Source organism: Podarcis gaigeae (assembly GCF_964106915.1).
Source record: "Podarcis gaigeae genome assembly, chromosome: 6".
Lineage (NCBI taxonomy): Eukaryota > Metazoa > Chordata > Lepidosauria > Squamata > Lacertidae > Podarcis > Podarcis gaigeae.
Genome location: NC_139682.1, coordinates 23,388,251 through 23,413,621, shown reverse-complemented (window position 1 = coordinate 23,413,621; position 25,371 = coordinate 23,388,251). Strand labels below are relative to the sequence as shown.

General features: G+C 47.2%; 1 protein-coding gene across 2 annotated transcripts in view; it reads left to right on the top strand.

The window, feature by feature from the left end:
- The first annotated feature begins 6,554 nt into the window (after window positions 1-6,554).
- Window positions 6,555-25,371, top strand: part of SRC (SRC proto-oncogene, non-receptor tyrosine kinase) — a 90,506-nt gene continuing 71,689 nt past the window's right edge. For both annotated transcript variants that reach the window (XM_083746266.1, XM_083746265.1), the window contains exon 1: window positions 6,555-7,664. The gene's annotated coding sequence lies outside the window, so the exon portion shown is untranslated. The remainder of the gene's footprint in view (window positions 7,665-25,371) is intronic.

Here is a 25,371-nt window from a genome sequence, read left to right as displayed (position 1 = left end):
ACTGGGCCCCGATGTTACAGGTGGTTCCGCTAAATTGTGAACCACCTGAAAGAGTCTCCTGCTGCTGTTTTCTGCAGATGCAATAGAGGCGGTGAAGAAAGTCTTCTTCGCCGTCGCTATCGCCACTTGGTAGGCTTGACGTTGAGCTCTAACCTGTGTCCGGTCAGATTCGGAATGAGTTATCCGCCACCGGCGCTCTAGCCGTCTCAACGATTGTTTCATTGCCCTCAGATCCGTGGAAAACCACGGGGCTCTCCGGGCTCCATGCAATCGGAGAGGGCGCTTCGGAGCCAAACATTCAATAGCCCTGGTTAACTCCACATTCCAGCGGGCCACCAGGGAATCGGCTGAAAGGCCATCAACATGGGATAAAGCATCCCCTACCACTCTCTGGAAACCATTTGGATCCATTAAGTGGCGGGGGCGGACCATACGAATCGGTCCCACCTCCCTGCAGAGGGGATGGGTCGCAGAGAAGTCCAGTTGCACCAGGAAGTGGTCTGACCATGGCACTTCTTTCATTTCACTTTTACTTAGTGTCAGATCACCAACATCCGTAGAGGTAAACACCAGGTCCAAGGCATGTCCGCGGCTATGGGTTGGGCCAGACTTATTCAGGGACAGCCCCATGGAGGCCATGCTTTCCACGAAGTCCCGAGCGGCCCCTTGTAAGGTCGTGTCGGCATGGATGTTAAAATCCCCTAGGACAACCAAGCTAGGTGTCTCCAGGAGAACATCCGCCACGACCTGAAGCAGCTCAGACAGGGAATCCTTGGTGCAGCGGGGAGGTCGGTACACCAAAAGGAATCCTGTACTGCCCCTATTGCCCAACTTCCAGAACATGCACTCAGAAAACTGGGTCTTCCCAATAGGACGCCTGGTGCAAACTAATGACTTCCTAAAAATCACTGCAACCCCCCCTCCCCGCCCACATGACCTGGGTTGCTGTGCGTAAGAGAAACCTGGTGGACAAGCAGCGGCAAGGACAGGCCCATCTGCTTCATCCAACCAAGTCTCTGTTACACATGCCAGGTCAAGTCCTCCATCCATGATCAAGTCATGGATGGCAGTGGTCTTATGAATCATTGACCTGGCGTTGCACAGCAACACTTTCAGGTCATGTGGGTATCCCTTGCTGATTCTAGTATCCATCCGGTCAGGACCAGACCCGGAGGCAGGGATAGTCCTCAGACAACGACTAAACCTGCCTCCTCTGTAATGACATGGTCTGGTCTTAGCGTAACTCCTCCTCCTACCCGTGATCACTGAGATCGGTTGTCCCAGTGCATTCCCCCCTGTGAAACATATCCCAGCCATTTTGTGGGCTGGGGCCCATTCCCCGGCAGCCCTGACCCCTCCCCTTAAGAACAAAATAACCCCTTAAAAAAAAACCACAAATAAAACAGTACAAACAAAAAACAATAAAAATTACAAAAATTACAAAAACATAAAATCAAACAAATTCCCAGGCCCAATAAACATCCACCCCACGCCACCCCCCCACATACAAAAAATTCAAAATAAAAATTTTAAAACATTTTAAAAGCACTCTGCACCCCTCCAGCAGTAACAGCAACTGTCCTAGTGAGGCCCGTCAGGCCCAGCCCTGGGCCAGGTGGTAAGTGGCAGGAAGGAGCAGGGCCCCATACACTCACAGGCAGGAGAGTCCTCCTGGGCAGCAGAGCGCAGCAGTCCTTATGAGGCTTCAGGCCCCACCCCAGGCCAGATGGTGAGTGGCAGGAAGGAGCAGGGCCCTCAGACACTCACATACAGGAGAGTCCTCCTGGGCAGCAGAGTCCAGCAGTCCTTAAATTAAACAACAATGGTTGCCAAATTGTGGGACAAGTGCTGTTGTGGCTATTTGGTGCTCATCGGAGCCCCCCAAAAGAGGACTCAGGACAGCAGCATCGGCAGATGTGGGTCCTTGGCTGCTGCCTGTGGATGCCACCTGCTTGCGTCAGGCCTGCAGAATCAGTGATGGGTGGGGACCAGTGTTCTTTTGAGAGACTGCTGCCATTGTTTCCCCAGGGCTCTTGGGTATCATCCACAAAAGACAGCAGATAAACAGGTGTAGCAATGCCCAGCATAGAATTTGCTGTGCGGGGAAAGATGTCTTTGTTTCTCCTGTGTCATGGTGAGCAGCAGAGTTACCCTGTAAGAACAAATAGGTTTGCAATCCCATTTCAGTGTGATGCTGTTACAAATTAGGGCACTTCCAGATGACCTGTTTATGGAGCACTTATTCTTATTTGTTTGCAGGGAGGTTAGATGACATTGTGTCAAAGCAAGTGTTACCCCACACTTTCCCATCACCCCCCCCGCCATCTTTGGGGGGTTTTCTGCACAAGATGACCCCATCAACTATTATTGTGCAACCTGAATTTTCTGGCATGTGATCAAATCCCACTTAAAAATAGTAACGCTCTGACAGCGCCCTTATTCCAGCTCTCATGCTGTTCAGTTAAGAACAATATCTGTTAATGATTGACAGTAGATCTTAGATGCCTTAACCTTAGCTGTCTTCTCATATTAGATGGCACTCATCTTTGAAATCACCAGGGGGTACACACAATGAGGATATGTGCCAATGGGTCCTCAGCAGCAATACCTCACCAGGAATGAGGGTCTGTATGCTGCCCTAAGGCCTTGCCACAAGAGCAGTAGCAAAAGTATTCAAGGGTAGGAGGAAGACTATCTCAGTAGCTCTGTGTCCTCCTGCTCCTGCCCCCAGTTAGAGCTGCTGCAAAAATGAACCGCATAGATTTGAATCACAACATTGCTTGAAACATAGCACTGTACTATTTCGCCTTGGTCAAACAACACCTGGAATACTGTGTCCAGTTCTGGGTGCCACAATTTTAGAAGGATACTGACAAGCTGGAATGTGTGCAGAGGAGGGTGACCAAATGACTGAGGGTCTGAAAACCAAATCTTACGAGGAATGGTTGAAGGACCTGGGTATGTTCAGCGTAGAAAAGAGGAGACTGAGAGGAGAAAAGATGACCATCTTCAAGATGGAGCAAGCTTGTTTTCTCTTGCTCTGCGAGGTAGGTCCCAAACCAATGGATTCAAGTTACAAGAAAGGAGATTCTGACTAAACATCAGGAAGAGCTTTCTGACAGTAACAGCTATTCAGCAGTGGAACAGTCTGTGATGGCCTGGGACTTGGGCTCGAACTCGGAACCAGAGGAGTCTCAGTCTGCACTGGATCATTTGCCTCAGGTATCATCTGAACCAAGTCTGGGGCCTGATCCTGAAGAGTCCCAGTCTGCACAGGTTTCCCTGCAACAAACCCCAGCTGGGCCGAGTCAGGGGCCTGAGCCTGCCCTGGCTCCAGATGAGGGGATTACCTCATTGCCTTCAGCTGGGCCATCACTTACAGCTGCTCCACTACCAGTTTGGTCAGGGGAGGCTGAGGTGGCCCCTGGGTCTAGTAACCCACCAACGTCTCCTGAGCTGCAGAGACTAAGGTCTGAGAGAAGGAGAGACCTGAGTACTCGCAGGAGGAGTGCTCGCCTTCGGGTGAAACAGGGAGGTGAGTCGCTGGGGGATCAGGACCGTCTGTTACCCCGACAAAGATAAAAGGCTGTTGGACCCCGCCCCAGGTTGCGGGAGCGACATTGCTGTATGCCAGACCCTGCCTGAGATCCTGTACTTGTCCTTGCCTGGTTTCCTGCCCTGTCGGACTGACTCCTAGTGGAACCTACGGATTCTGGACCAGACCTGGACCGTGGTTCTCAGGTTACCCCCCAGAGCCCAGCACACAGTCTCCCTTGGGAGGTTGTGGACTCTCCTTCCTTGGAGGTTTTTAAGCAGAGGTTGGATGGCCATCTCTCATGGATGCTTTAGCTGAGATTCCCGCATTGCAGGGGGTTGGAGTAGAAGACCCTTGGGATCCCTTCCAACTCTACCATTCTATGATTCTAACTAAATTTGGGGTCCTAAAGGCTGCATCTGTCATATGAGGATAGCACAGAGTCTTCTTGACATTCATTGCTCTGCACACTTTTGCCTCTGCCCCCATTCACCATTGGCCTGTGGCCCCCGGTTGAATAAAAGGAAACACAGCCCTCAAGCTGAAAAAGATTCCCCACTCCTCTCAAAGCCTAATAGATGTATTGCAGCTTTAATGGACTAGAGCCAATTTCGTCAGATGCATGGACTCTATGGAAGCTCACACAACAATAAATCGAATCATCTTAATGTCTCTTAACTCCTTTTATTGCTTTTTGCTGTCACAGACTAATATAGCTACCCATTCTGAAATACATCCCATTTGCAGGGTTAGCACCAACTGATCAGCGAAGAATAAAATAAAACATTTAAAGTATGCAAAGGGTGTGTTTCCTTCTGCCGGTGTGCACAGATAGCGCCTTATCCTATGCGCCACTTACTTGACTTGAACATTAACTCCCACTGAGCTCAATGATGATTTCTCCCAAGTTAATATTCATCAGAGTCCAACCTTAGAATTAGAAGGTGCAGTTTCTGGGTCAGGAAGCTTGACTTCTAAATCCAGGCGGCTTTGAGTCCCATCATCTCATTTTTTACGAATTTAATGCTGGCAACATGCAAACTAGGTTACTAGATCAGAAATCAAATGGCAATGTAATGCCATACTGAGAGAGATTGTTAAAACAAAGCCCTGTCATTATGAACATAGGAAATGTGAATCCTTGAGGCGGGCAAACAGAACTAGTCACAGGGAGGAAAGGGGGCTGGGGAAGACAGCTGGAAACTCCTTAAACCGTGGATTAATAAATAATAATACAACAGATTATTCAGGCTTTGCTGGAAGGAAAAACATGCATTTATAATATTTCGCACAAGGTTGTGATCTGCCTCAATAGCTCAGTTGCATTCCGTGAAACCTAAGAGCAACTGCTCTGTTTAGATTTCAATTCAGCGTTAGCCTTAAGGCTCTGGATGAGTTACAACATACTTAAAAACCAACAAACCAAAATAAAATCATTGCATACTAGGTGCCCACATGTAAAGTGGTTCCCCATGTTTAATTTCTTTTCCTCTCACAACAACTTTAGCCCTAATCCATCAGGAAGTCCTCTTGTACAAGCCCTGCTGAAATCAAGGCGACCAGGCCACATTTGCACTTTGTACTAGGGAGGCTCTGGGTAAAGCTAAAGCTGCAATTCTATGTTCACTTATCCTGGTGTAAGTCCCTTTGAACTCAATAGAATTTACTTACAAGGAGCCAGGCTTATCAGAGTTATAAATGCTACGCGTGGTTATAATTAAGAATACTTAGTATTTACACTGAATGCAAAAGCAAGTTGCTTCACAGATATTAAGCTGCTGCAATTCTCGCAACAGCCCTGCAAGGTTGGTCAATATTATTATTCTTATCTCGCAGATGGGGTGCTTAAGGCTAAGAAAAAGTGACCTGCCTAAGGCATTCTAGTAAGTTCATGATTCAAACTGAGGACTTGCAGCTTTGTGGTTTGGTCTCTGGGGTGAATGTCATACCAGATCTCTGAAATACATCCCACTGAGATCACTTTTCTTAGAGAGAAGCACATCAAATAAGCTGAGCAAAGGAAAAGGTACGCTACACTGGTATGCATGGCTAAGGGCTAAACTGCCACAGTCCCTTTATTATCACCAGCCAAAATATCATAACACAGTGAGCAAGCATTTGAGTCCACCAGAGATCTTCATCAGGCTGGGTGTTATGCAAGGGGGCTTGCTATTGAAGCAATAACATTTGCATTGGTTTGTTTGTTTGTTTTTTAATTTAGAATGGTCATTTTTGTTATAGAGTTACAGAACTATAAAAATCAAATGGGGAACAGCTTGGTTGGTAGAGCATGAGATTCTTAATCTCAGGGTGGGTTTGAGCATTCCTGCATTGCAGCGGGTTGGACTAAATGACCCTTGTGGTCCCTTCCAACTCTACAATTCTATGATTCTAGCCTATGGCTCTCCAGAAGTTGTTCAACTCCAACTCCCAGCACCCCCAATAGCATCAGCAACTGTCAAGGATCATAGGAGTTGTAGTCCAATCACACCTGGAAGTTCCCGGGTTGCCTATATTGTACCTCTTAGAGAACTTTTAAAGAGGCGTGGCTGTGGAGGCATGAATTCACCACCACACCTCTGAGTCCTATGCACACATAACTGGCAGAAAACTTCTATTTCACTCATGCATGGGGACTTCAGTATAAACAAGTATGGGGAGTGGTCAGGCTTCACAGCTGCCATCCTAGGCATACTTCCCTAGAAATAAACCCATCAGTGGGATTTACTTCCGAGTAAACGGACCTGGGCTGCTTGGTTGCAGCTTAGCCCGTCGCGCAAGAAGGGGGAACAACTGGAAAGCAGGGCCGACCACCCCACAAGGCAAGCTGAGATCTTGTCTGCGTAATTCTGGGCGCTGCGGAACCTCGAAGCCTGTTCAGATCCCTGCCTAAAAGTCCACCATCCCCCTCGAGCCAAGCCTTCTCCAAGCGCTGGCCGAGCCGAAAAAAGACACCCACGACGTCAGTTCGCAGCTTGCGGACGTCACGCCTTTGCTCACAACTACGCCATACCCTCTCCAACTCAACTCCCCCGGCAGGCAGGCAGAGCCACCGCGGGCTCCATTTTTTTGTTGTTCCCGTCGCTTCTTTTAGAAAAACTAAGCGGGTGGATGATCCCCGGTGGTGATGATGATGATGATGATGGAGGTGGAGGCGAGGAGGCGGCGGCAGCTAGCGAAGGAAGGCGGGGGAGTTCCCCTCCCTCCTTAAAAGCCGCTTCCGGCCCCGCTGCCATATTCCTTTTTTGGAAGGGGGAGGAGGAAAAAGAAACCGAGAGAGAGAGAAATGAAATACTGTATAAAACAAGGCAGTCGAGGCTGACGGTGGTGGCAGCCGCGGCGTTTGGAGAGACTCTCATAGCGTAGCGCGTCGACGCCAGGGCGCCCGGTGCCACGGGGACGGGCCTAAGGAGTGGCGCTGGTGGCGACGAAGCTTTGGATTCCTTGCTGGATGCTTCTGCCGGAGAAGAGCTTGAGGGATCTCTGGCGCGAGGTGGGGGCGGAGAGAGAGGAGACGGTGTCGGAGGCGCAGGCGGGCGTGTACCTCGGCTGCTGACCTCACTTCTCGAAAGCGCTCCAAGTTCACCATCCCTTTCCAGCCATTTGCTGATCTCCAGCCTTCTGCGCACCGGGAAAGGTTGCTGTGGGGCAAAGGCATCAGCAGACCGGCTCTGTAAAGGCGCACGCCTCTCTGGAAAGAAAGAGCGAGCGCGAGAGCGCGCTTCCGGCGCGCACACACACGCATCCTCCCTCCCATTCACTGGCTCGCTCCACACAAAGCGAGCGCCTTGGTTTCTCTTCCATCTCGGCTCTTTCCAGGCTATATGTGCGAGAGGAACTCCGGGACGCGCCGGCTGGCCAGCGCCTGAGCTCTCCGGGTCCCGCCTTTGCGCGCCGTCTCGCCTCTCTGCGATCCCGCCCCCCGCCCGCCTTTTTTTTTAATCGGAGCCATCGATTCATTTGTTTGCTCCCTGCTTGGCCCCGCTGAAGATCTGGCCGGTTCCCGTGGTCGGGAGGAGGAGGAGGAGGAGGAGACGGGGCGAAGGAAGGAAGCCAAGCGTCTCCATCTGGCCCCCGCGATTCTTTCTTGCCACCAGGAGACTTGAAAGAGAGAGGAAATAAAAGGAAGGTAAGTGTCTGCCGGGTGCTGCGGGGAGGGGATTGGACTGCTGTGCTTAATATCCCGGCGTCTCCGGCCGGGCGTGATCTTGACTAACTAAGCCTTGGTTGCAACTGACTAAGCGAGCTTTGTTAATATCCTGTTCTTGGACAGAGGAGGAGGAGGAGGAGGGAGACTGCACGCGAAAATCAAAGCCGCAGGACCAGCAAACGTTATTGCTGCTCCCCCTGAACCCCTCGATTTCTTTTGATAAAGGCAGCAATCATTCCCTGCGAGTGGCACGGATGGATTAAGTCCCGAGGTCTTTTTGGTTTTATAAAGGAGGCAACGAAAGGTGTCTCCTGATACGAGTTGTTGTGATGGTTCTGCTTGCTCGGTTTGGGCTTTTGTTTGGGGAGGGGCGCCTGGAAGGTCGAAACCGCCCGGAAAGGAAGCGAAGAGTCTTTCCCCGGATCGTGTTGTGCGCGACTTGGTTCCGATACTTTCTTTTGTTATGATTCTCCGTCTGCTTCGGCGGGCATGATGCGCCTAATCTAGGACTGTACTTTCTCTCCCCCCACCCCACTCCCACACACTCCCACTCTCGTAGTATATATTCAACCCAATCTCTTGGGCAAAGGAATAAGGTGGGGGAGAGGGGTAATCTGGGAGCTGTATCTAGGCCAAAATATGAAATATTTATCATGCCCGCTTCGGTGGTTTTTCCAGTCCAGCTCCTTTTATTTTTTAATTTGCGATTGGTAAAATATTCATTTTCAGGGGGGCGAGAGAGTACGAGTGTTTGTGTTTATGTTGTGGCAGTATCGTTCTAGGAGCACGCCTACAACGCTTCTCTTTAACCTGGTCACGCCTTAAAACTGGTGGCAGCCTGGCAGGATTTAATCTCGTGCAAAATTGGGGTGCTACTTAATTAACTAATAAATGGGGAGATCGCCGCCTCGTAACTTCTCGCTGCTGCTTTTATTGTGTGCGCGCGCGCGCGCGGCGTGAAGCCGGCGGATGCAATGTGAGGCAACCCAGTTTATTGTCACATAAAGGCGACGTCCGTCATTCTCCAGGAGCGGAGGTTGGGCAATCTTCCCGAAGACCTTTAAGTGAGAAGGGCAAAACGGTGTGTGCGCGCGCGCGCTACTCTGAAAAATTGCAAAGAATTCGAGAGGGGAGCAGAGTTAACTCCTTAGTAGCTGCCAGAGAAAAGAGCAAACTGGTATGTTCTGTCCCAGTGGAGAGAGGATGTCCTCTGTAGGAGTGCCTTTTTTTTGTCACTAGCAAGGCTTCAGGTGCCATTGTTGTTCTCTTGGGGGCTCTTGTGTCCAGTAAAGTTGTGTGTTCTCCCACTGCAGGATCTTCTTCTCCCTTCAAACTTGCTTGGAGTGCAATGCATAGAGTGTCCAGTGCAAATCAGGACATCTTTCTGTCCGTTTTATCTCTGTCACAAACTCACTGGGTGGCCTTGGTCAAGTCTCTTGCTTGTCTCAGCAGGCATACGGAGAAGATCCTAGACCAAGCTTACAAGGTTTGTTTGAAGTCCTGCTGTAACATGATGTTACGGGAAGTGCTTCACACCCGTGGAATGTGCTGCATAAATGCGAAGGGTGAATATAATGAAGGGTCCTTTGGATTAAGGCTTGTGCAACCTCCTCCTCTTTGCAGCCTCTGGGAACCCATGTAAAGCCTCTCCTGAAGGCCAGGGAACCCCTGGCATGTGAGATGGCATATGGGGAAGAACTGCAGCAGAAAGAGTGGTGGGGAATAGCAAAATCTGGTTGGAAGCAAATGCACTCAAGCAAGCTCAAATCCAACCAGTATTTTGGGGTGACTTACATGCTGGTACTTGATGTGTGCATCAATACACAATAGGAAGGAGGAAGAATGTCTTGATGGATCTCTGCTCCGATTAGGGTCATCCAACACCCTCCTTCCAACAACAGTCAGACAGATGTCCCTGGGAAGCTTAGAAGCAGAGCATGAAAGCAACAGATCCTCTCCTGTTGTGTGTCTGCAGAGCCTGGCATTCAGTGGTATATAACATTGTTAATACTGTTGTCGCTATTAATCATCATCATTATTTATTAAACCTAGTAGTTACTTGTCATCTGAAAGGTCTCCAAGTAACTAAGCATTGAAGAACATATATTGAAATACTTTATAAAGTTAAAAAATATATCATATAGATCATTGACATTCCATACAGCTTATAAAAAACCAGCCCTGCCAATAACAGGGATAATAGCATTGACAACACACTAACAAAAAACCCAGACAAAATGATATTCTCACCCACTTACCAGCAAATAAAAAACAAAATTCAAACACTGATATGCACCCTTCCCTAGCCCAGAAGGCAGCCATGTCAACCCAGGATATATATATTTAAAATCTCCCTACCCCTTGCCAGAAGTCTTGGCCACAGGTTCAGCAGCTGCCAATCAGTGGGGCATGGGTCCCCCAAGGACCTTCCTTGCAAGGAGAGCAGCAATAAATGCAGAGCCAGGAGAGATGGCAAAGGTTTGCCTGCTCTGCAGGCTTTCTGGCTGTTGCTCCTCTCCTCTCATTGTTGGGGGCCTAGATCGGCATAACATACTGTGCCATATAGATCTGTGGTCACCAACCCTGTGCCCATGGGCCCAAGGCATCTCCTAAGACTTTCACTGATGCTCCTGGCATAATCTGGAGGGTCACAGGTTCCCTTATCCCCACCCCCACCCCAAGCTATCTAAAGTGGCACATAGGAATCCGCCTTATACCATTGATCAGTATTGCCTGCACTGGTTGGCAGCTGCTCTATGGAGTTATCAGTCGGGACATTCCCAGTCCTACTGGGAATTGCCAGGGATTGAACCTGGGACCTTCTGCATGTACAGCAGATGCTGTACCACTGAGCTACAGCCTTCCCCAAGGGCCATGGCCATCATTCATGTCAGTGAATTCCACAAGGTAATTATGGAATGTGTGTAGAGTATTTTCCCTTTTTGCCTGTCCTAATTTGCTGCCAATCCACTTCTGATGCAATGTCAGCATATGGGAAAGAACTGAAAGCTAGGAGTGCTTTTTTAAAACAAACGAACAGGAATAAACGTGACAAGACCCCTTGGAGACTCCAACATTTTTGGGTGGCATAAGGCTAAGCCCCTATAATTTTTACAATGCCCATTGCAATGAATCTGTAGTCCCTTTTTAAGGTGCCACAGGGCTCCTCCTTACCTGTGCTGCTGCCGTTCCATGATAGACACGAGAGTTCCCAACACCAAGGACTGACTCACATGCATGCACACACCTGCCAGGGTCTGATCCTGCTCTTAATCTGGCTCACAGATGAGTATGTGTGTTGGCTATTTTGATAAGCATTGTTCTTCATGAGTCTGTAGGCCTAGCTTCAGAGGCTGGCAAGGTTGGGCATTTGCCAGGGTGCAGGATCCAGAAGAGGGTCCACATCCCTTCCCATTTTTACTTCACTCAGGATCCAGGATGTGGAAACCTATGACAGTTTTCAGTTTGCATGCCTTCACTCTTCCAGGCTAGGGAGACCCATGCCCGAGAGTCTTCAAAATCCTGGAGGCGCCATTGGGCAATTGTTAAGCAGTGGCAGCTTGGCCATCAAGATGAATGGGACATTGCCCCACCAACCTCATCTACACCCCGCCCCCCCCCCGCTGTCTACCTCCTTACTTTCCACCAATGCAGGGGTGGCACAGCTATCAGTCTCCTCCTCCTCAGTCTCAATGTTGCATTTGAAGAACTCTGCAGGGAGGAGGATAATACCAGAATTACCAGGTTCTGTCTCACATTGGCTCTGGCGCCACCTACTGTTGACCTCCCAGTCTTTTGCACCACTGGTGGGTTGCAGCCGTGGAATGGGATAAGTGTTTGCTGCTGTCGTTAGAAAGTATTACTAGTAGGCCTCTTTTGAGTAGATCTAGAGATCAGTTCTTCCATTTTTGGGTGGGGGAAGTGAAGACAGATGGATATCTAATATGAAATGAAACTGGCTTAACAGCAGGGAAATGATTCACTTTTTCTGCCCTGAAGAATTCTGTAAGCATGTTGACTATTGTTTTGGTAGTCTGAATCTTAGCTGTACATCTTAGACCCATAAAACTGTCATGTAAATTGAAAGCCGGGTTAATGATGGATAGTGGTTGGCATAATTGCATGTTTCGTGGTCCATACTTTCCCAGAAATGAGTGCACACCTAGGTACATGTGTATCTTCAATCTGGAATAGATGTGAAAGTGATTCTTCAAACATGGAACACATGGAAAATGAAGTTAATTGTCCCAATCAAAACAGTTTTCATTCTGAGCATTCTAGAAACATTGGTTTCTTCAGTAACAAAGTTGGGTGCTGTTTAGGAATGATAAAATATCTTTCAAACCACTTGTTTGAGGCTGACAATCCAGTGAAATACTATTCTGACATGGAACGTGGAAGTAACAGGTCATTGGAAAGTCACTGGTGACTTGCTCATGGGTGAAGTCTGGAATTCCCCTCCATCAAGGGATGACCTGGCAGTTGCCTAGAGGTACCTATCGAAAACAATGAATCACATGTCCCAATTATCACTATTCACATCTTCTCCTGAACAGGAAGGGATAATGCATATACACATACACACCATTGGGTATTAAATATAAATCATTTGGGGGCTCAAAAGCAGCATTCAAAACTCCCATTGTTCTAGACGCATTTTGCGACATGGAATTTCATTAGTGCGAGCAGGTCCTGAACTCCGGGCACAGTCCTGCGCCTAAGATTTCGGATTAAAACTGCAGAGTGGAAGGAAAGGAGGACCTTTTTCTGCCTCCCCACTTCCCCCACTACTCTCTGAAGACTGGAGAAGAGACCCTCTTAAGAATATTAGGGATAGGTGGGCAGGGGAAGGACTAGTCCATGTGAAAAATGAACATAATATTTTAGCTGCAGTTCATTCATTTTCAGCTTTGTATTCTCGTTATAAAAAAGCGTGTCCAGACATTCTGTTGTTGTGCTCATAACCTAGGTTTAAGGTGCCATTTAGCTCCCAGCTTTTATATCTCAGTTTCTAACACAGCTCGAAAGAACAGGTACAAAATGGAATGCACACATTTCCCTAGATAAAGAAGGAAATGAACCACTGGTGTGTTTTATTGTTCTAGGACTAGATGAGGTCTGAAATGATGCTTCAGTCCTAAATGTGTGTCTCTCTGTGTGGGAGCAGCTCTGAGCAGTTTGCTGTGTTTGACATGTAGCTTTTCAGCATCTTCCTAGCTAACAGTCCCAGTCCAGATGTTGTGCATCCTTTTGGACCAGAATGCAGCCTGCTGACCAACTCTCCTATCTTTCAGTTTTATGCTCATCTAATGTTACTGGTAGGGATGCGGGTGGTGCTGTGGGTTAAACCCCAGAGCCTAGGACTTGCTGATCAGAAGGTCAGCGGTTCAAATCCCTGCAACGGGGTGAGCTCCCATTGCTCTGTCCCTGCTCCTGCCAACCTATCACTTTGACAGCACATCAAAGTGCAAGTAGATAAATAGGTACCACTCCGGCGGGAAGGTAAACGGTGTTTCCGTGCGCTGCTCTGGTTCGCCAGAAGCAGCTTAGTCATGCTGGCCACATGACCCGGAAGCTGTACGCCGGCTCCCTCGGCCAATAAAGCGAGATGAGTGCCGCAACCCCAGAGTCGGTCACGACTGGACCTAACGGTCAGGAGGTCCCATTACCATTAATGTTACTGGTAGAAGGGTCTGGAGGAACCCCTCCAGACATCTTTTTTATTGTGCATTCATGGTGGCATCAGGGTGGTTCTGTGCTATCCCACTTTCCATACTCCAAAGGTTTTGGGGCGGTCATAACTGTTTTATTTCCAGACTGTGCATGTCCCATAGCTTCCTGCTGAAATCTTGGGCTGGTTTTCTCTTGTTCTCCTTTTGTTGCACCGTAGTGCAAGAGTGCCCTTCCAGATGCAGTAACATTAGGAAAACATTGCAGAACAACTAATACAGAGGAAATATGTGTGGATGGTCCAGTATAAACCCACCATAGGGACACAGGTGGTGCTGCAGAATAAACCACTGAGACTCTTGCTGACTGGAAGGTTGGCCGTTCAAATCGGTACAACGGAGTGAGCTCCCGTTTCTCTTTCCCAGCTTCTGCCTACCTAGCAGTTCGAAAGCACACCCGTGCAAGTAGATAAATAGGTACCACTGTGGCAGGAAGGTAAACGGCGTTTCCGTGTACTCTGGCCACATGACCCGGAAAGCTGTCTATAGACAAAAGCCAGCTCCCTCAGCCTGAAAGCGAGATGAGCGCTGCAACCCCATAGTCACCTTTGACTGGACTTAACCATCCAGGGGTCCTTTACCTTACCTAAACCCACCATTAATGTGCTGCTATTGTGCCAATGCCATATATTTGTGCCAAAAAAAAAATGGGGGGGGGAAGGGGCTTGAGAAGGAAGTGCGGTGGAGAACATCTGGAATTGCAGCGATTTTAACTAGATTTATCAGAGGGAGAGGTGATTCTGAGTTCTGTCTGCCTCTGAGTCTCTGCAATCTGTAGGAGTAAGTGCTGTAGTGCGGTGCCCATTCATTTGCGCTGGGAAACTGCCCTGGTGCATTTTGTGTGAGGAGATTAGATTAGCTTTCTTGGTCATTCATGAAATCCTAGGTTGAGTACTTATTATTGGTTTGCTAATGAGCACCAGTCTTTTTGGGAGGAGTACACAGGCTGAGTTCCCTGAAGTGACCTGATTTAATCCAGCTGCCTCTCTTTCCTTTGATAGACTTCTATTTTTTTTTAAAAAAATATTTATTACTTTTCCAAGAGTTTAAACACTACAAAAAAAAAATCAAACAAGACAATACAAAACAAAAACAAAAACACTACATAACACTAACACATTAAACTAACAAAACAAAACAGAAACAGTTTAAAACACATCAAACAATTTCAATATCTTATCTTTCATTCACTTGTTTCAACGACCTCCTCACACCTCCCTTTTTGTATTCCACTTCTGTTAATTGTTTCAGCAATTCCTTTCCATCTTCCTCTGTTTTCTGTCCTATCTTAACATATTCTAACCTTATTTTTTCCTTTAATACACTAATAATCTATTTGTACTTAGTTCCTTATAACATTTCTACTAAAGCCATATAACTTCATTCCAACATTTTTCTAACATTCATTATTTTTACAGTATTTCTGTAAATAGTCTTTAAACTTTTTCCAGTCTTCTTCCACCAACTCTTCTCCCTGGTCTCGGATTCTGCCAGTCATTTCTGCCAGTTCCATATAGTCCATCAACTTCATCTGCCATTCTTCTCGGGTGGGTAAATCTTGTGTCTCCCTTTCCTTTGATAGACTTCTAAAGGAACACACACGCTATTTTTAAAGCCACTTCTACTAATGACTACACTTTAAATTTTATTTCTGGCATGAATTTAGGGAATTTGAACGGCTATCCAAAGATCTATTGTTTCCTGCACTGCCTACTTTACAGCTCAGTTTGTAGCTGGCGCTTTTATATCTGGTGGAGAATCTCAGGTGACCTCACTTGCTCAATGCTTCTGGCCTCCTGTTGCATAGCCTTGCTGGAAAGCCTCCTGATGATCTCTTGCTTCAGCTGGTGTTAAAACCCTTCACAAGTTTGCTTGAAAAGTCGGCACCTCTCTTCTGATTCCTCTAAGCTAGTGGCTGTAGTCCAGCGGGTGTATTTAAAATGAGCTATTTGGAACTGCTTGCTAGAATGAGTTCGTCAGAAAGCCTTTCCCGGAACTTCTGGAAGCAGCTTGTGGGTGTGAAGCCATCTCCCTGACACTCAGTTTTTATTACGTGCAGGGTGTTTTTGCACTGGGGGAGCTTTCAGACATGCAGCGCTTCACTTGTACCTCGAACTGGAGCGGTGCAGATTCACAATGTTATGTTGCTGGTTTGAAAAATTGAGTCTTGGCGATGCTCAGGCCTGAATATATGGGGGTGCTTCTGACTGGAGAGGTGACTCTTTTTTCATCCTTTCATGATTTGATGGTCAGTGATATTAATAAAGCAGCCTTCTCTCAACTGGTATTCTGCAGACGTTTCGGGCTATAACTCCCATCAACTCCAACCAGTGTGTTCTGCATTCCGTATTTACAGGTAATGGAGACTTGGAACCCTATGATGCAACCTTCAAAGCATTCAAAGAACTGAAATCTAATGGACCCCCCCCCCCGCTCCAACCTCACCATGGCAACTCCACAAGAGGGAGGTGGTTTAAACCACAGAGCCTAGGGCTTGCCAATCGGAAGGTCAGCACTTCAAATCCCTGCGACTGGGGTGAGCTCCTGTTGTTCAGTCCCAGCTCCTGCCCACCTAGCAGTTCAAAAGCACGTCAAGTGCAAGTAGATAAATAGGTACCACTCCAGCGGGAGGGTAAACGACGTTTCCGTGCGCTGCTCTGGTTCACCAGAAGCGGCTTAGTCATGCTGGCCACATGACCTGGAAGTTATCTGCGGACAAACGCCGGCTCCCTTGGCCTATAGAGCGAGATGAGCAACCCCAGAGTCATCCGTGACTGGACCTAACAGTTAGGGGTACCTTTTGGAAGTACTGTACCCTAGGTGTGTGTAAGGAGATCTGTTTAACACTGCGAAGCAACTTGAAAAGCCACTCCTAAATTGTAAGCAACATTTCAAGGGAGGGGAACCCAGCTATTAGGATCTGCTTTAGCTTATTCCATCTCTTGAAATGCACATTGCTAATCAATTGATTTTGCCGGGGGGGGGGGGGGCAGAGGCTAGTTCTAGGAGCTAATTCACACAGCTAGGGCTGGTTCACAAATACTTCCTAGCCTAAGTGATGTAATGTAGTCCACCATTTGGGATGTCCCAGATGATTTGGAGATGCTTTGCTGAACTGGTCCTGCCATGTAGGAGCATAGACACATATCCTATGCTTAGCTCTGTGGGAGCGTCTTGAAATGGTCTGCTCTCGACTGCTGCCTAGTCCATTTCTGCAATGGATGTCCTTTTGTTTTGAAGGATTAATATAATGATCCATATTCATCTTGGCTCTAAACACAATTAATGCCTCGCATTTTGAAGCATTATGGCACCATATGGCAAGCCACCCAACTCATAATGTCCCCTAATCTTCAGATTTTTGCATAGCAACCTTAAAGATCAGGCCATTGTTGCTGTTCAGAGTCTCATCAGTGTGCTTGCTATCCATTGCTAAATGAGGTACCATATGTACTTCAGGAAAACTACAAACAAATCAAACTGTGGTCATGTGATCTGAAGTGTGATCATAGCATAAGACAGGGAAGTGGGAAGTTTTGAGATCTAATTCTGTCTGTGATGTGCATTCCGCTTAGGAAATTTATTCAAACCTCTGTTGTCATCAACTTCCCCTTTAGTAATATGAAGTTGAGATTTAGTGTATCTCAATCTGAGAAAATGTTTTTGAAAAATTGGCTTCCGAGAGTGCTGTTTGTGATGCTCCAAATGTACAGCTATTGGTAGGACTATTTCCAGACTAGGAAACAGCTATTTGTCTGGTTACCTGAAGCAAGCAACAGTCTCCTGGGTAACAAGACAAGGGAGCCATAGCTGGGTTCTTCCAACATGCTCTAACATGGGGCTACTTTTGAAAACCTTAGAAAGCTTCACCTGGTCCAGAATGCAACCACAATGACGTTGTTGGGTATGCATACCTATCCCATTCCACCAACATCTGCACTGATTACCAGTTTGCTTCTGGGCACAACGTTTGGGTGACTATCTTTTATCGAAGTCCTAAATAGCTCCGGTCCAGGATACCCTGGGGATCATCCTGCCTGCTCCCTAAGATCAGAAGGAGAGGTCCATCTCCTTGTGTCACCTAGGATGAAAACGTATATGAATGAGACAAGAGAGAGTGAGCTTTCTTGGTGGCTCCACCTGTATTATGGAACATTCTGCTCCACAAAGTACAGTTGGCTCCTGTGCTTTTTTTTGCTGGTTGTCAAATACTGCATTATTTCAGCAGGTTCTCATCGTATGTGGCAGATAATGTCCCCCCCGCCTTAGTTTTAATTGCTGATCCTGCCTCCTTGGCTGATAGTTTAATGTTTTTGTTTATTTGAGATTGCCATTTAAAATGTTGGGGAGCCAAGGGCCACATTCCCTTCTGGAAAATCTTTCAAGGGCCACGTTCAAGTAGTGGGTGGGGTCAGAGGCAAAGGTGAGCGGAGCAAGACAATGTAAATGCTACCTTTTGCTCATTGGCCAGTTTCTGGACATACTTGCACAGACCTCCCCTAAAGTTTACAAAAATAGTATCTGTGTTTAGGAATTGATTCCTGTAATTCTCTGGCCACTAAAATTATTTCAAGGGCACAATGTTGCAGTGCAGCAGGTTTTTGAAAGTCAGGCCTGATTGAGATTAGCATAATTTCATAACACTTTGAAGGAAACAGTTTTCTCATCTTCTGTTCAGAGTACTAAATTGTAATCAAACTCTTAGGAACATCGGAGCAGCACCCTTATACATAGCCAGACAGTTGGTCCATCTAACTCCCTACTGTCTACACCAGGGCTAGCCAACAAGATGCCCTACAGATGATGTTGGACTTCCAACACCCTTCACCCCAGCCAGTGTGGCCAGTGGCCAGGAATTAAAGGAGCTGGAGACCCAACAACATCTGAAGAGCATCATGCTGCTACTCCAGGTCCATAATGACTGGCAGTGGCTCTCTAGGATTTCAGGCAATGGTTTCTCCTAGCCCTACCTGGTGAAGGTGAGAGTTGAACCCAAGCCCTTCTCTGTGCAAAGCAGATGCTCTGAAAATGAGCTTACAGCCCTTTCCTCTCTCTCTCTCTCTCTCTCTCTCTCTCTCTCTCTCTCCAGTTCTTAACCAGATAACCTTGCATCAAAAACCCAGCTTCATCACCAGATTACACAAGTCATTAGGCGAATCTGCACCATTATGGTCCTGCAGCTATAGCCTTGCCCTCGTGGTGGATTGAACCAATCCTATCGTGCATTGTCAGTAGCGCATGCCAGTAATAGGCGAGGCCTTACCTGGCTTATGCCTCACCATGTTGCTCATGACAAACTACTTTCCCCCCACTACGTTGCTTACTCATGAAATACAAATAATGTTTGCTTTGGGCTAGTCATTCTGATGTTGAGGTTCAGTCTACTTTTTTTCATCTCGTCGTTTATTGTGAGAACAGGATGTTGGACTAGATGGGCCGTTGGCCTAATCCTGCAGACTTTCCTTATGTTCTTACGCCAGAGTTGCTGGATCTGAAATGGATATCAGAAGCAGTGGGAGTCCTAAATCTCTCACTTTCCTTCCTTGGGCATGGCACACGGATGTCCTTAAGAGTTGCAGAACCCAAAGCAGAGGGGTATAAATTTCTTATCAGAGCCATCTGGGCTGCCTTAGGTGTGACGCTGGAAGGGAGTTGCAAATGAACAGAACAGCATGCATTCTAATCACCGCCTGGAGAAGTTCTGTTCTGCGTTTCTGTCTTCCAGATTGTGCATAGGCTTCAGGTGCCTGCAGATTGCTGCTGCAGTCATCATCTGCTTGGTGGGTGGTCTCTCGGGTCTTGGGAATCTGCTGCCAGGATTGCTGGAGAGGCACCCCTGTCAGATGAGTTGTGGGGAGGCAAGGGAGACAGGGTGGAGTTGCGAGGAAAACCTGGGAAAGGATATTCCTTGAGCACCAACTTTTGAGTGCAACACTGTGCACTTGCTGGGAGGCGGAGGCAGGGCAGCAAAATCTTGAGTGGCTGCGGGACCTGATTCCAGTGGCGTAGCGTGGGGGGTACAGGGGGGGCCGGTCGCACCAGGCACAACATCTGGGGGTTAGGGTTAGGGGGCGCAAATCCACGGATTAGGGGGCGCAAATTACTTGCCTTGCCCTGGGTGCTGACAACCCACGTTACACCACTGCCTGATTCTCAGCATAATGGCTAAGAGCCTGAGGGTTGTCTCATCTAATGCTAGTCCTACTCAGACTAGACCAGATGAAGTTAATGTACCATAAGTTAGTTGTGTCTATTAATTTCAATGGCTCTGTTCTGAGTAGGGCTAGCATCTCAGCTACAGAGTGGGAAGTCCCTAGTCTAAACCAGGGGTTGGCAACCTAAGGCCCACAGGCCGGTAGCAGCCCACAGGGCTTGTCTATCCAGCCCATGGCGAACCCTGCCACCCCCTGCCCTTACTGGCGCAGCGCACGGACCGACTTCTGGGTTGATGGTGCCTGTACACGGGCACTTCTCTGACCCAGATGTGCACCAGAAATAGTGTGTGCACACGCGTGCGGGATGGAGAAGAGCCCATGCACATGTGCACACGCTACAGTGGTACCTCAGGTTAAGAACTTAATTCGTTCTGTAGGTCCATTCTTAACCTGAAACTGTTCTTAACCTGAGGTGCCACTTTAGCTAATGGAGCCTCCCACTGCCGCCGCACCTCTGCCACACAATTTCTGTTCTCATCCTGAAGCAAAGTTCTTAACCCGAGATACTATTTCTGGGTTAGTGGAGTCTGTAACCTGAAGTGTCTGTAACCCGAGGTACCACTGTATTTCCAGCACACATCTTGGTCGGAGGAGCACCGGAAATACGTGCGTGCAGGGGCACTCCTCCAACCTGGAAGAGCATGTGTGCGCACATGCTCCGGTCCATCCTCTGACAGAGTGTGGACTGGCCCATCATCTGGTAAGCTTGCCTACCCCTGGTCTAAACTGTGCTTCTGCTATGAGCACGTAGCTTCAGGCAGTTCTTGAATTACAGGAAGGGATATCTTTTTGTTATTGTGCCCCCTCAGCTGCTGCTTCAGAAAGTGACATAGTATGATTTGTGCCAAGGCATTCGGCTTCCAAGGTATGATTGTATTGAAGAGTATTCAAATGCTGATATGGGGATAGCAAAGGTGCGAGCCGAACTTTTCCATATTGTCAACAATTTTATTCAGGGGTTAATAGGAGCGCTCAGGAAAGGAAGTCCTAGAGTGGAACATGGATCAAGGTTGGCTGTGCTGTCTTGCATTGGGGGAAACTGGTCTGGCTCTGACTCCAGACTTGCACTATTTACCTTTCAGAGTTGAGACTAAACATTCTGGAGTGTTTAGCCTGCGAGGTACAAAAGCAAGGAGAAATCCTTTGCTTTACAAGAATAGAGGTTTGATGCAAGAACTAGGGGAAAATATTATGCTGCTCCCTTACAAGTAAGCAACTTGTACAGAACTGCTGACCGGATCAAGTGACAGCTAGGCATTTTGTATCCGGGGCCCTTCATTAGGGAAAGAAACACTGTTTCTTCAACAACTTATTTAGCAGCATAAATTAAGTGAATTTGCCAACGTTCTGCCCGGACACTGAGGTCCAGCTTTGAGGGCCTTCTGGTGGTTCCCTCACTGTGAGAAGTGAAGTTACAGGGAACCAGGCAGAGGGCCTTTTTGGTAGTGGTGCCCTCCCTGTGGAATGCCCTCCCATCAGATGTCAAGGAAATAAACAACTATCTGACATTTAGAAGACATCTGTTTAGGGAAGTTTTTAATGTTTGATGTTTTATCGTATGTTTAATATTCTATTGGAAGCTGCCCAGAGTGGCTGAGGAAACCGAACCAGATGGGTGAGGTATAAATAAATAAATATTATTAAATGTTTGGTCATGCAAATCAAGGCTCTGCTTGGAAGACCTACAACACAGTCCTTTGCATGTTTACTCAGAAGTAAATCACATATTCAATGGAGCTTTCTCCAAGGTAAGCGTGCATTGGATTGTAGCTGTAGATTCTGATTTCGTCATCGGTTCCTGGGTGACCTTGACAATTCCTACCTCTGCATTTAGAGCTAATCAACAAGTACTTGTCATGGTTGCCAGTAAGAATTTGTATTGTATGTAATTAATTGTGTGGCAGGGTAATATTGTGGTGCCACCCACACAGCAGTGAGTCCAGATACAATGCTAAATGGAAACCATTAGCCTTGATTCTAAACTGGTGGCTTAGGGCCAAGGGGTTCCCTTGGTTAGCTAGCTTTTGTCTGTTTGAGGGTAATACTGCCAATCAAAGTTGAGCAGGGTTAGATTGGCACATTCTGCATTTGTCTTAAGATAATACAGGATGACAATGACCTGGTGATGGCATTGTGTGGATACCTCATGATAGGTAACTAAGCAAAACATGCTTGTTGCACACTAAAGTCTAGTGTGGAAGCACCCAGAGACAGACGGGCCATTGGCAAATTTCAGCAACCAATCAAGGAGGTTAAATTTGAGAACCGGGAGAGATTTCTAATCTCTTTCTAGTACCAAAGACAGAAACAATGAAGGAGTAATTTGTATCTGTGTTTATGCAGGATGCTTGAAATAGTGGGACAACTAAGTTGCTATTTAATGGAGAATCTAGCCCACTGTTTTAGGTACGTTGGATCTTTAGTGAGCCTTTTGTTTTGTTAGGCCTTTACCCACGATAAGTTATATAAACTTATTCTTGATTACATTTTTCACAATGAACCATCCCAGGGAGCAGATTTCATTCACAGCTGGTGATTTTGACAGATTGATACACTGCTTATTGGAAATTTATATTATGAAAAAACCTTAATATGACCACCTTGGGAGTTGTCCTCTGTGGCATCAGTAATTCTGCTTTGTTAGTTGCAACACAGGATGGAAAAGTCCAATATGCAGCTAATTATCAAACGTATTGATTTGCTGCAAAGATGGGATTGGTTTGGAAATTGAAAAGCTGCAGGTCTATGGCTGAGTGGGGAGAGTATGGCATAGCAGTGAATCAGTAGTGCTGTAGAGTAAGCTTTCATGGGTAAGACTTTTAAGTAATAATAATAATACTGTTATTTATGCCCCACCCATCTGGCTGGCTTTCCCCAGTCACTCTGGGTGGCTCCCAACCAAATATTAAAACCTGTAAGTGGCTGATTAAGGTAAAGGGACCCCTGACCATTAGGTCCAGTCGTGACCGACTCTGGGGTTGCGGCGCTCATCTCACTTTATTGGCCGAGGGAGCTGGCACACAGCTTCCAGGTCATGTGGACAGCATGACTAAGCCGCTTCTGGAGAACCAGAGCAGCGCACGGAAATGCCATTTACCTTCCCGCCGGAGTGGTACCTATTTATCTACTTGCACTTTGACATGCTTTGAAAATGCTAGGTTGGCAGGAGCAGGGACCGAACAACGGGAGCTCACCCCATCGCGGGGATTCAAACTGCCAACCTTCTGATTGGCAAGTCCTAGGCTCTGTGGTTTAACCCACAGTGCCACCCATGTCCCTTATAAGTGATTGATAGCCAGGTGCTAAATGCACCTGGGACCTTGCTAATTTTGAGCACTGCCAGCATCTTTAGACAGGACTGGGAAAGACTCCTATGTGAAACCTTGGAGAGTCATTGTAAGACAGCATGTAAACAATACTGAGCTTGATGGACCAATGGTCTAACTCCTTGTAAGGAGCTTGTGAGAGACTGCTGGAGCATCCAGTGCATGTTTACTGGGAAGTAGGTCCTGCTGTGTTCAATGAGGCTTTCTCCCAGAGAAGTGTGCATAGGAATGCCACACAGAAAATCAGTGTTAAAAAACGTTATTCCTATGTTTTAATTAATATAATGGACAATTGAGTTTTAAAGCACACAGTGAGTAGGAAGTCAGCATGTGCAAGAACAAGGCTGTTCAATTTTGATAGATGTTTGTGGGTGGTAAGTGAGAGAAATGAGCACATGTGGGGCAGCTGTTAGGTAAGAAACTCATCCCAACTGGCTTGGGGCCTCTTTGTTCAGCAGCCATCTGTTTATCTCCAAAGCAGACCTACTCACCACTAGTTGCAAACTCCTAGGAAAATATTTTTTGGTGGGGAGGGTGGGTGGGTGATTCATGGGCCCTAGTCCAGTCACTATTATAATCTACCTGGCTCTCAAATGCACCTATAAGGATTTTAATAGTACAGCATGATGCTATTAGTCACCAGCATTTTCAGAACATGCAGAGCAAACAAGCTATCTAATGGTAGCCAATATGGTACCCTCCAAAGGTTGTTGGACTACAACCCCCATCAACACCAGACAGCATAGTCAATCATCAGGGATCAGCAACTTGTGGAGGGCACCATGTTGGTTATCTCTGTTCTACAGAATACCTACCTGCCTTATCTGGGAAACAGAAGCTGTTGCCCAAACCAGCTGAGAATTTCAGTCTGTTAGTATTACTGAAGACTTTGCTGGCATGACCAGTTGTGTGTTGTTTTTCACAGCCAGGGGAAACGAACACCTTAAAGAAAATGGTAGGTTTCATCTTCCTGAGCCCATGAACTACAAAGTGCCCCTTTCAGACCAGGGCTCTTTAGATCTCCCAATTGCTAGGCCGAAACTCCTTTGTAGAGCATGAGCCAAACAGCATGACGGAATAAAGAGATGTGTTGCATGTCGATGCATGCAGTCTTTGAAGGTCCAGGGGAAACACAGTCAGCCTAAACAAAGATGTTTGTTTTTAAGACTTGAGCTAGCTAGCCTTGGCGTAGAAAGCAGAGCATAAAAGCAACTGCTTTCTGTAGACTATTAATAGCTATGCTAGATATCTTCAGCAAATACTTATTAAGTCACAGAAAGCTCACAATTCTGTTGGTAGATAGGAGAGGTTCTCTCTTCCCCAAGAAAAACATGCATGCATGTGATGTTATACCCCTAGAGATGGGGAACGTAGCAATGGGTAATGGCAAACATTTTCTCCAGTTGTTACGGGTTGAAGCTTTAGTTTGTTCTCTAGGTTGCTTCCAATTTCTTATGTACCTGAGTGTTAGCCTGTTTAGCAAAAAATGTGTTCCAGGCCCACAAAGTGAATACAGTGGTACCTCAGGTTACATACGCTTCAGGTTACATATGCTTCAGGTTACAGACTCCGCTAACCCAGAAATAGTACCTCGGGTTAAGAACTCTGCTTCAGGACGAGAACAGAAATTGCACGACGGCGGCGCAGCAGCAGTGGGAGGCCCCATTAGCTAAAGTGGTGCTTCAGTTTCAGGTTAAGAACCGACCTCCAGAACAAATTAAGTTCTTAACCCGAGGTACCACTGTACGTACAGTCATACCTCGGGTTGAATGTGCTTCAAGTTGAGTGCTTTCAGGTTGCGCTCCACGGCAACCCGGAAGTAATGGAGCGTGTTACTTCCAGGTTTCGCTGTTCGCGCATGCGCAGGCGCTCAAAATGACGTTGCACGCATGTGTGAAAGTGGCAAAACGCGATGCACCGACGCATCTTATGTTCTTTTCAGGATGCACACAGGGCTCTGGAATGGATCCCGTTCGCACCCCGAGATACCACTGTATCTATCTGACCCTGGGCACTCTCTTCCAGGTCACCCCAAACCACCCCCTTCCCCTGCTCTGATCTGCACTTTCTTTCATTTTTTTGGCCTGGCTGGACTGTGTCCTTGAGTTTTGATAATGCTTTCTTGTTTGTATGATGGAGGAGACAAGGAAGGAAGGAAGGAACCAGCTTACTGTACAAAGGTAAAATTCACGTCTATTGTTCTGCCTACTTTCAACTATGGCCCCATCCAGTGCTGGCATATTGCCTGTGCAAGGTTGCCCAGAAGAAAAAAGACCCCTCCCCCCAACTGGAAAAGGGTTTCCCACTCCTGCTCTAGGGAGCTCTCACCCAGACATCTCTGGAAGAGATTCCCAGTGGTTGGGAACCTGCACTCTGTGGGTGACATGGCCCTGGCTTCATTTCTTGAGATTCTCCT